Raw genomic sequence first — 10742 nt, 5'->3', positions numbered from 1 at the left:
TTCATGTATTCATCTTGAGAGACTATTGCCGATACTTGGTCTATTTTCCTCTTCTTCCTTTGCCTTTTGACTACAACCCTGTGTTTAGGGATATAAAACACATCCAATGGTGGGATCTCCTCAATACTCAATATAATCTCTGATGAAGGATTCTCAGGGATTATCTCGACTTCACTTATAGTTGAATCCTTGCTGGATGCCTTTTCAACCACAGGCTCATGAATCAGGGGCTGTTGTTTTAAGGGAGATTCTGCTGCGATAACAGTTTGGGTATTACTCTGACTTTAATCTGTTGATCAGACTATTCCCATTCTTTGATCAATATCAGATCAATGTGAACATCTGTGTCCAACTGTTCCATTGCTTTCTCGCTTGTCTCGGCTGCCTTAGAAGTTTTCTCCTGCTCTGTGCTTTGCACTGTTTGTTGGATGATTGGTGCAATATTCAACAAGTCCAGTGGCACTGTTTGAAGCCTTTGCATCCTGTATTGGATGTATTGCTCCATTTTCCCTGGTCCTAGCTTAATCTTTGCTAGGTTTTTTACTTGTGAGAATGACTTGGTTGATCTGAAGAAGTCATCGAATTCATATTTCTCATGGATGAATTGTTTAACTTTTACATGAGTATTGAAATTAAAGGCAACATTATTCAGATCATACTGCCTTTTGGGAATAACCACTAGGTTCAAACTCCCTATTTTCTCGACTTCAATTTGGGCGTGCTTATAATCATGTAATGAATAAATGCCGCAGCGAACCGGAAATGCAGGCCATAACTATTTCTTGGCATCTTTGAGATTTTTTGTAAGCCCTTTTTCAACCGTCTGATAGGCTATTTCCCTAGCCAATAATTTATCTGGGACATATAGGGGAAGGACATGCGGGTTGGTAATGCTGCCAAAAACCCTAATGTATGTAAACAACTCTTCCCCAAACCAACTGCCAATTGAAGTTAGATCGATGCTAGCTTCCTCGGACAACCGAGGGGCTGGTCTATTAAAGATGGCCTGATGAATGGGTAGGATGAAGCCATGGAAAATCTTGTAAAAATGCTTCTTATATTGCTTTTGCCACAGGTCTTTATGGTAAATATGGATAGGGGTTGGGTCCTGCACAGTCCATTTCCATCCCATGATGGGAAAATTGGAATTGAAACAAATGGTATCGACTATGTAGGCACTCATATAGAATGGGGGAACAACTCTAGTGGTCACAAACCTATTTTTCCTATAGTCAAGTATTTGGACTGCCATTTTGTTTGAGAGGATAGTATCCCAATCCATCACAAAAGAATTCAATGCTTCTTCTATTAACGGGACCATTTCAATGGAAAACTTAGCAGAATTGGGGCTTCCAAATAACCTACACATCATTGTGGCAGCATAACAATATGGAGATGCTAGAGAGTCCATAGAATACATACGAGATGACTCGTGCTTGTGTTTGTTAGGGAAGTGCCTCCATTGTTTGATGGGGTCCGACTCTATTTCGTTTTCCTTTGCGAAAGCTTCAAGGAATGATTTGTTATAGCACTTTTGAGGCTCTGGCAAGTGATACATTTTTTTCAAGTCCTCAGGCTTGAAAGATCCAAACATTCTTCTATCGGCTGTAAATAGCATCCTGTCTATTTTATTGATGCTTTCAACTACCCATTTTACCATGTCATTGTATGGAAAAATCTTTGGTCGGGCCGCTATTCTATGAAGAAAAGAGTTGGCTAAATCACTCAGTGTATTCTTAGATTCTGCAAGTCCATCCGCTGTTGCCTGTCCTTTAGTTACCTTAGGCTTTTCCTTTTCCATCATATCATATATGCCTTCCCATGAAATTTTCCCACAGTCCTGGCATGTCATATATGAGATCACCACAACTTTTTCTGTTCCTTCGGCTACTGCAGGGGAAGATTTTGTCTTTCGGGCTTTCTTTGTCATTTTAGCTGGCTGCATACTTCCAGATTCAAACTGAAATTATATGAAATAGAAAAGAGCGATAAAATTAAACTTTCATAGCGGTTAATGCTTGAACAGATAGTGGTGATAATAGTACAATTGAAAATCAGGGCAGGAGTATTTGGTGAGAAAGATTTCGTATTATGAAATAATATTAACACGAACGATGAAATCTTGAAGGACTGAAGTCATTACTATTCTTAATGTTTCACCGTATTGAACGTCGTCAAACTTAAATGCTTCAATAAATAGATCGCATCGTAGTTTTCCCAAGGCCTAATTAGAATGCGTGCCATAAATCTTTCGATTTTGCGATTTTACGATTTGAATATATATTATTTTAATATTCCGAGAGCCATCACATATCGCAAATCGGGAGGTGTAGGTGCCATGTTCTAAAAGCCTTTTGAATTTATGCGATTGCGATGTATGATGACTTGGCACAAAGAGTTGGGGAAATCCTTATTTACCCGCTCGCAAAATGTTTTTCTTTTTATTATCACTTTATTTATATTTAACATCGAATCACATTTCCCCGAGGTGAGTATTATTTGTCTCTGCTGGGATTGTGATATGTGAGATGCGAGAATATTATCGCATCGCAAGTTTTAGGGTGTGGCTTCTCTTGGTTTCGGTGATATGCGAGATGCGAGAATCTTATCGCATCACAAAGTTTCAATGTCCCGTTAAACCTATCACTTGGAATCTGCGATGCGATAGGCGATATGCGATTGCTTTATCGCATCGCATGTTTGTCAATGATTTGCTTAAGAAGCTCTAAGGTTGAGACTTTCGGATCACAACAATATCATACAGATTGTATGTTCCTTAACCTTAAGCGATTTGTGATGTGTGTTGTTTTTAGAGGGTTTTTTGAAGCACTTTTATTTAAAAAGCGAGAAACAAAGAAATTGATTTATATGTAAAGATTTTATTGCTTTTTACAAACTAAAGGGACCCTATTTCCTATTTAGCATCTAAGAATAAAATTAAGAAAAATTTGAAATGGGGGGGTTGTTGTATAGCACAACAATTGGCGATTCACTGAAAGAACCAATTATCTCTGAATAAAAAGATGAAATTTCTAACACTTTCTTTAGTACAAACAATTGAGGAAAAGGAAACTATTTTGAAATATGTTAGATAAACAAAATTACTCTGAATAAGAAAAATTGATCAATTTTGCAATTTCTTTTACAAACCCTTATTATTAATGAAAACATTTATAGTTTCTTCAAGCCTTGATTGGTTGTTAAAGATAAAGTAGGGGGCTTCTCCAACTTAGCTTTTGAATTTACTCTTTTGTCATAGGTAGAGCCACTGCTGCCAGCAAACGTCTATAGTCTCGACAGGGTTACCTTTTAACCATCAATTACTCATTATCCCATCCATCTAAGAAAATAATCTTTTAAAGATAAATTCAGAAAGATATATCTATATATATTTTCATTTTTTATTTTTACCTTTTTTTTTTTCTTTTCCGGATAAAAGCCATTGTCCTGGTTTGGGAGCCAGAAGATGACAATGCCATTCACTGGTTGTAATTGAACTGAACAAGCTGGCTCGTAATGAGACCCCTTGTCTTATGATTATAAGCCATTACCCTGTTTTGGTATGTAGTATTGGTAATGTCAATTTAATTAGTTCCCTATGATCATGGTAAGCAGGCTCGTAATGAGACCTCTTATCTTTTAAATCAGATATATTTTAGAATTACACTCTAAAAAACCATAGTCCTAATGGATGGGGTGAATCTTTGACTCCTTAAGAGTTATTGGATGAAAATTATAGAGATGTAGATGCTTAGTCGTAGAAAGTATTTACTTTTTACAAAATAACCTCTCTCAACTGATAACTTAAAATGATTCACTATGCTTTTCTGGTTTGAAAGATTTCACAATTCCAAAGAACATCTCAGAGTTTTATGATGTTTATCTAATTTCCCAAAACTGTAAACACTTCCTTAAAAGTTTCTACTTTCTAAAAGTGGATATTCACAATATGTTTTCAAAGAGATTTCAGTAGTAGAAAGCCAATGGTATATTATTTACAACATTATTGAAAGAAATCATAATTTGCATAAAAAGAATATGTATAAATAAGAAGGGGTTACCTCCTTAGGGAAAGAATTTCTTTAAGATAAGCCCATTCACAGGAAGAGAATCTATCTTTCCTGATAAGTCTTGCAATAAAAACGTTGATGAGCCTACCTTTTCGACGATCTGAAATGGTCCAAGCCACATCTTCTGAAATTTGGTATGTTTACTTTTGTCTTCATGTGATTTGTCCCATTTCAAAACGAGATCGCCAATCTGTAATGTTTTTGATCTAGATGTACTTGCATCAAAAGAGGATTTAACGACTCGCTGATGTTTAGCATGATCAATCTTGGCCTTTTCTCTTTCCTCATCTAATTTAAGAATTTGATCAAACCTTAATTGAATAGAGGAAGAAGGAGTTTCTTCAATGAATTGTACTAGGGCTAGTGATGGGAGGGCCAGATTTGGTGGAATAACATCTTCTTTCCCATATACTAAGTTAAAAGGAGAAGTACTAATTGAGGCCTTCTGGGTTATACGATCTTCCCATAGTGCAAATATTAAAGATTTATGCCAATTCTTTTGGTTTTGATCAATAGTCCTTTTAATAATCCTGATGAGATTTTTGTTAGTTGACTCTGCTAAGCCATTTCCTTGTGGATAGTAATTTGTGGAGTATTTTAACTTAAAACCTCTCTTAAGAGAAAATTTGACTATACTATTTCCAGAAAAATAAGATGCATTATCAAAGATAAGCGCATTAGGTAAACCAAACCTGGTGATGATGAAATGATCAATAAAGTCAATAATCGCATCAGAATTTTCTAGCTTTAGTGGAATTGCTTCTACCCACTTTGTGAAGTAGTCCGTGGCTGTAAGGATATATCTATGCTGCTTGGAAGAATGGGGAACAATCTCTCCTCTTATATCAAGCCCCTACTGCTTAAATGGTTGCTCAATATTCACTGGTTGTAAATGAAAGGTTGGTTTCCTTTGCCTCCCACTAGCAGTTTGGCATATCTTACATTTCCTCACATAGTCATGGGTATCTTTGAACAAAGTCAGCCAATAATACCCAACATGCAGTATTTTGTGTGCTATAGTGTCTCCTCCAAAATGTCCACCAGCTGGGCCATCATGCAATTCCTATAAAACCTTTTGCGCTTCAGATTTTTCAAGGCATCTTAATAGAACAAAATCATAATTTCTCCTGAATAACACATTATCAATGATTTCATAGTGTTTGGCTTTTAACCTTAAAGCACATTTGTTTTTGTAGCTGAACTCAGGGGGGGCATATCCATTTCTTAAGTAAAAAATCAGATCAACATATTGAGATTCAGAATCAATTATACTTATCTCATTTACTTGTGCAGTACTACCTGAATCTTCATGATCTAGTATATTGGAAGCTCCTGCTAGCAACCTGCAAAAACCTTGTCCTCTAACAATATTCGCCGGTTTAATGTCAATATCATATTCTTGTAAAGCTGTTACCCAGTTATCTCTTTTCTCTCCTATTTCTCTTTGAATTAGCAATCGCCTCACTATAGAGAATGCGACTATTATTTTTGTGTGTGTTTTGAGGAGAAAAGGTCTAAAATGTTTAACAGACTTAAACACAGCGAAGGCTTGTTTTTCGACTTCTGAATAATAAAGCTCAGCACCTTGTAAATTGGAACTAAAGAAAGATATGGGTGCTTCCACTTGCTGATCATTGATTTGTGTTAAAACAACAACATAAGATGATTCAGTGGCCAGAGTGTATAAAATAAAATGACTAGAAAAATTCGGAGTATTCAATGTAGGAGAATTAATGATTGCTTGTTTGATTGAGTCAAAAGCTTCCTTTTCGTTATGTCCCCATTTGAAGATTGAATTTTTCTTAATCATGGATTGCAAGGGTAGAACAATATGAGAAAAATCAGGAATGAATCTTTTTACAAAATTTATTTTACCCAAGAATGATTGCATATATTTCTTATTATGTGGTAAAGGGATATCAGAAGTCTCTTTTATCCTATCAGGATCAATATATATGCCATTTTTGGATACAATAAACCATAAGAGTTTACCTTCATTAAGATAAAATAATGATTTCTTGGGATTTAAGGAAATCCCATACTTTTTGCAACGTTCAAAGATCTGCTTTAAATCATGCAAATGGTTGCTCTTTTTCTTAGAGTAAACAGTTATGTCATCTAAGTAAACAACGACCGTTTTATTGATCAAACCTTTGAAAGCTATATCCATGGCTCGTTGGAAAGTAGCTCCAACATTTATCAAACCAAAAGGCATTTTTTGATAAGTATATGTTCCCCATTTAGTTCTGAATGTAGTCTTTAATCTATCATCTGGATGTAACATGATCTGATTAGATCCTGAAAAACCATCAAGAAAAGACATTAACTCGGATCCAGCTACTCATTGAAATATCTGTTCCATTGTTGGTAATGGGAAATTATCCTTCTGACATGCTTTGTTGAGATTTCTAAAATCTATGCAAATCCTAATATCGCCATTCTTTTTCCTGACAGGTACCAAATTTGAGACCCATTTCAAATGTCTGATAGAAAAGATTATTTTGGCTTTAAGGAGTTTATTCAACTCTGTTTTGATTTGACTCTCAAGATTGGGGTGGATTTTCCTTAATTTATGTTGTACAGGTTTCTCGTAAAAAATCATTGGAATTGTGTGTTGAATAATAGAGGTATCATAGGTCTTTAGATCCTCATAATTCCAAGCAAAAACCTTTTGGTATTTCTTCAATAATCGGATGAAAGCAAATCTTTCATCAGGTGAAAGTCCAAGCCCTAGATTAACATTTTGTGGTTTGGTATTTGTACCAAGGTTTACTAATTCAAACCTTAAAGTTGAACTTTGAAGTTTTGCATTAGTGACCTTTTTGAATCTATTCTTAATATCATAAAGATCTTCTAGTTTAACTACAGATTTAGGAATAGGATTTTCTTTGAATTTCTGTTTTAATTGAAGATCATGATCACTTTCATCAATGATTTGATCGTCATAAGATCCTTCAGATGTCAAGAAATTTAGGATATCCTCATCATGATTGAACACATGCCAATTGGTGACATTATCTGGGATAGATGGCCGAAAAATTAATTCAATAGAAAATCTATCTGGACTATAATCCTCAGATGGAAGGAGTTTAGAAGCAACATTATCTAGGAGATCTGCTACTGCATTCTGTGATTTGGGAATAGGAGAAATATCAAATGCCAGAAAATGAGTTATAAGATCTTGAACAAGTGATTGATAATGTTTCAGATGCCCCGAAAGACAATGGATAGTATTTCTCACTTGTTTAATGAAAATTTCGGAATCACCAAATACTTTCAGATATTGGATATTCAGGACTATTGCTTTATAAAGACCTTGAATCAAGGCTTCATATTCTGCAGTATTATTAGTACACTCAAATTCTAACCTGCATGATAACATAGTTTTCTCTCCTTCAAGACCGACTAAGATACATCCTGCTCCCGCACCGTCATTGGATTTAGATCCATTGAAATACAACGACCAAAATAAAGGCTTATTTACATGTTTATCTACAACATTAACACGCTTAGAAGTATCCGTTTGTGAAAAAATTTCAACTTGTGAGGTGACATTACTAGCTGAGAAAGGTGATTGGTGAGCAGTGAAGTTCCCAAAAAATGATTCAGCCGAATAGTTACCAAGAATATTATTATTGAAGGCTACGGGTTCATTTTCTTCTTCAACCTCAGTTACTGTGTGAGTAAGATGATTTTCACGTCGATTTTGATTTGATTTGGCTTCCCATTTTAAGGAAGCCACATGTGAGAACAATCCATTGAAATATAACCATGGAGTTTTTTGGACCAATCTCTGCTAAGGATTAAACCATAAAACTTAGGGATGTCAGCAATCAATATATCAATTATTTGAACAACCCTTGTATCTACAACAGATAGTCTGATAATAACTGAAATTATTTCTCCTAAAACTTGAACTCTAGTCCAATCTAACTGAACAATATGAACTGTAGATTTCTGGGGTTCAATATCTAGTTTGGAGCAAACTGATGCTGGCATTATATTTGATGAAGCCCCTGAATCAATCAAGAAGTTATGCAATTTTATATTGTAGATCTCATAAGTCAAAATAAAAGGGGGAGTATGAGAATTTGATCTATCTCCCATTAAAATGGCATCGGTAGCATCCACCTTATCAGCTGGTGGCTTACCTGATCCTTTGGCAGCCTTGGATAATACACTAGTTGGAAGAGGAGAAGAAGGTACTACATTTAATTCCTTAAGCAACAACTTTTGTTGATGTTTGAGCTTGCTAAGTTCATGCAGAGAAATATTTGCTCGAGTCTTCTTCATATCTTCAACTATGTTATAATCCATGGGATCTGAAACTACTAGAGTCTTTGATGATGATGGAGGATTAGACGAAGATGGTTTTGTTTGAGGAGATGAAATTGGAGTTTTCTTCGCAGGAGCTTTCTCTTTAGTAACAAGATTTGAGTTTTTCTTCTTTTGAGTTGACTGATTAGGTTCTATAACACTCTTACTTCTAGTGTTTACTGGTAAGGCTTCCTGTTCACTTTCATTATCAGAGTTGGGCAAAATAAAGTCCCACATTCCATGACATTCAACTGTTTCTTCTTCCTCAGTTTCATCAGCTGATAAAGTCGTATCTTCCTCTTCTTCATCATCTAAATTAGATTATACATTTATAACATTTGGTGGTTTAGGATCAGTTGGCTGATTTCTTTTAAAATTCCTAAATGGTCTTTTTGATGAGGTTTCAACAACCTGTTTTTTAATTTCAACCATTTCATTGGACATAGTTTTAAGAACTTTTTGCAAGCCTTCCATGTCATATGGATCTTTGGTTACTTTATTCTTTGATTCCTCTCTAAAGGTTACTTTTTTGGATTTTCTCTCCTCTAGTGCATTTTTCTTTTCTAAGGCTACGATACGTTTTTCAACAGCTATTGCTTCTTTCATATTTTCTGCTAATGTTGGTTTAGCAACTCTATCAACAAAGATAGCTGTGTTTGAAGGTAACGCAGAAATGTACCACTCATTTCAGACCTCCTCACTAGGCTTGGATGCCGTAGGTATTTTATTCAATAACTTATTGAAACGTGAATTGAAGTCCTTAATGGGTTCTTTGGGTTCGGCTTTCAAATTGGAGAGGTCATTTATCAGAGTTGCTGTAGACCTATCGTCTCCAAATTTGGTTAAAAATTGCTCTTGAAAAGCATCCCAACTATTAATCGAGCCTGATGGTAACGAGAAGTACCATGATCTAGCTGCTCCTTGTAATGTATATGGGAATAACCTTACTACTGCGTCCTCTTCTGTTACTCCATTCAAATTAATGGACAACATGAAATTATTTATATGTTCTTTCGCTAACAGGCCATTATCAGGGTTGAATTTAGGTAACCATTTTTCCGGATGAGCTGGCAATTGTGTCAAAGGGGCAGGCATTGTCACAGCTCCTGGATTGGTCCATGGCCTTGGTTGAGGTTGATTATGTGCCATTATTGAGCTATTAGTAGAAGAGGGTGAAGAAGCGGTTGAAAGTGATTGGGTAGAGGATGTTGAAGCTCCTGTACCTGTTTGGACTATGATCTGGAGTTGAGAAGGGGGTGTGTGAACTTGCAATGGTATGGATGATGATGAAAGAATCTCACTATCAGATTCTGATGGTGTCTTCCTAGCCCTTTTTCGACTTGGCAGAGGGAATTCAACTGGTGGGATTCCAAGTTTTTCACTCTTTGCTCTAGTTAATGGTTGTGATGGGATATACTGGGAAGTGACACTGCCTTGGGATAACTCAGACTCTTCTTGAGAAATTGAAATCCCCTACAATTTGTGGATCAAAGATTGTACTTCAGGGGTTTCAGAAGGAGTAATGTCTGGTTTGTTTAGGATTTCAACAGTGGGTTGTGTATTTTTCTTTTCAACTTCTTGCTTGGGAATAGGAGATTTAGAATGCGAGGGAGAAGTTGGAGGTGATGGTGAGGGAGTTTTACTCTTAGAATGGCCTATAGATTTTGATTTACTCGCCATTCATAGTCATGCCCTCCTTCTAGCGCCAAAAATGTTGATGCCTCTAAAATTGTTGCAACAACATTGGGGGATAACCACCCGGTCCGACCCATAATATAGTTCCTTTTCTGTTTGGTATGGTGGCTCTGACTGGATAATATGGGACCAGTTTCCCTATAAAGATGTGTTTTGATGAGTGGGTGTTTAAAATATGTAAAAAGATGATAGATGGTTTGAATAGTAATACTTCTAAAAATATACTAATATATCTATATATATATTTAACCCGAGTAACTCAATATCTATGCGATTTATGATGACTTCAGGTAATCAATTACTAATAAAGATCAATCAATCAATTACAGAAGTTAAGCATGAATGATGATTACTTCAAACAAAGTAATGTAAGACAGATTGCATATCATAATAACATTAATTGCCAGCATACATGTTTAGGATATCAATTGCAGAAAAATTCAAAAGTGATATAAATGCAGAATTGAATGGACATTCACATATACAACAATATTGAATCAAAAGACTGTTAAATTGCCTAACATGAAACAAAATGACATAGATATAAGTACCATATGTATTTGAACATGCTACTGAAGTAACAATCTGGTTCATTCCTTTTTATTATGAAAACTCCAAAAAGATACAGAAATGCAAGTCCTTTTGAAATCTGCTTACAAA

This window comes from Pinus tabuliformis, chromosome 5_2 (genome assembly GCF_031772625.1).
Source record: "Pinus tabuliformis cultivar Carrire ecotype Pingquan chromosome 5_2, CPIR1, whole genome shotgun sequence".
NCBI classification, from domain to species: Eukaryota; Viridiplantae; Streptophyta; class Pinopsida; order Pinales; family Pinaceae; genus Pinus; species Pinus tabuliformis.
The sequence above is the reverse complement of the archived record's forward strand: the minus strand, read 5'-3'. Positions refer to the sequence as shown.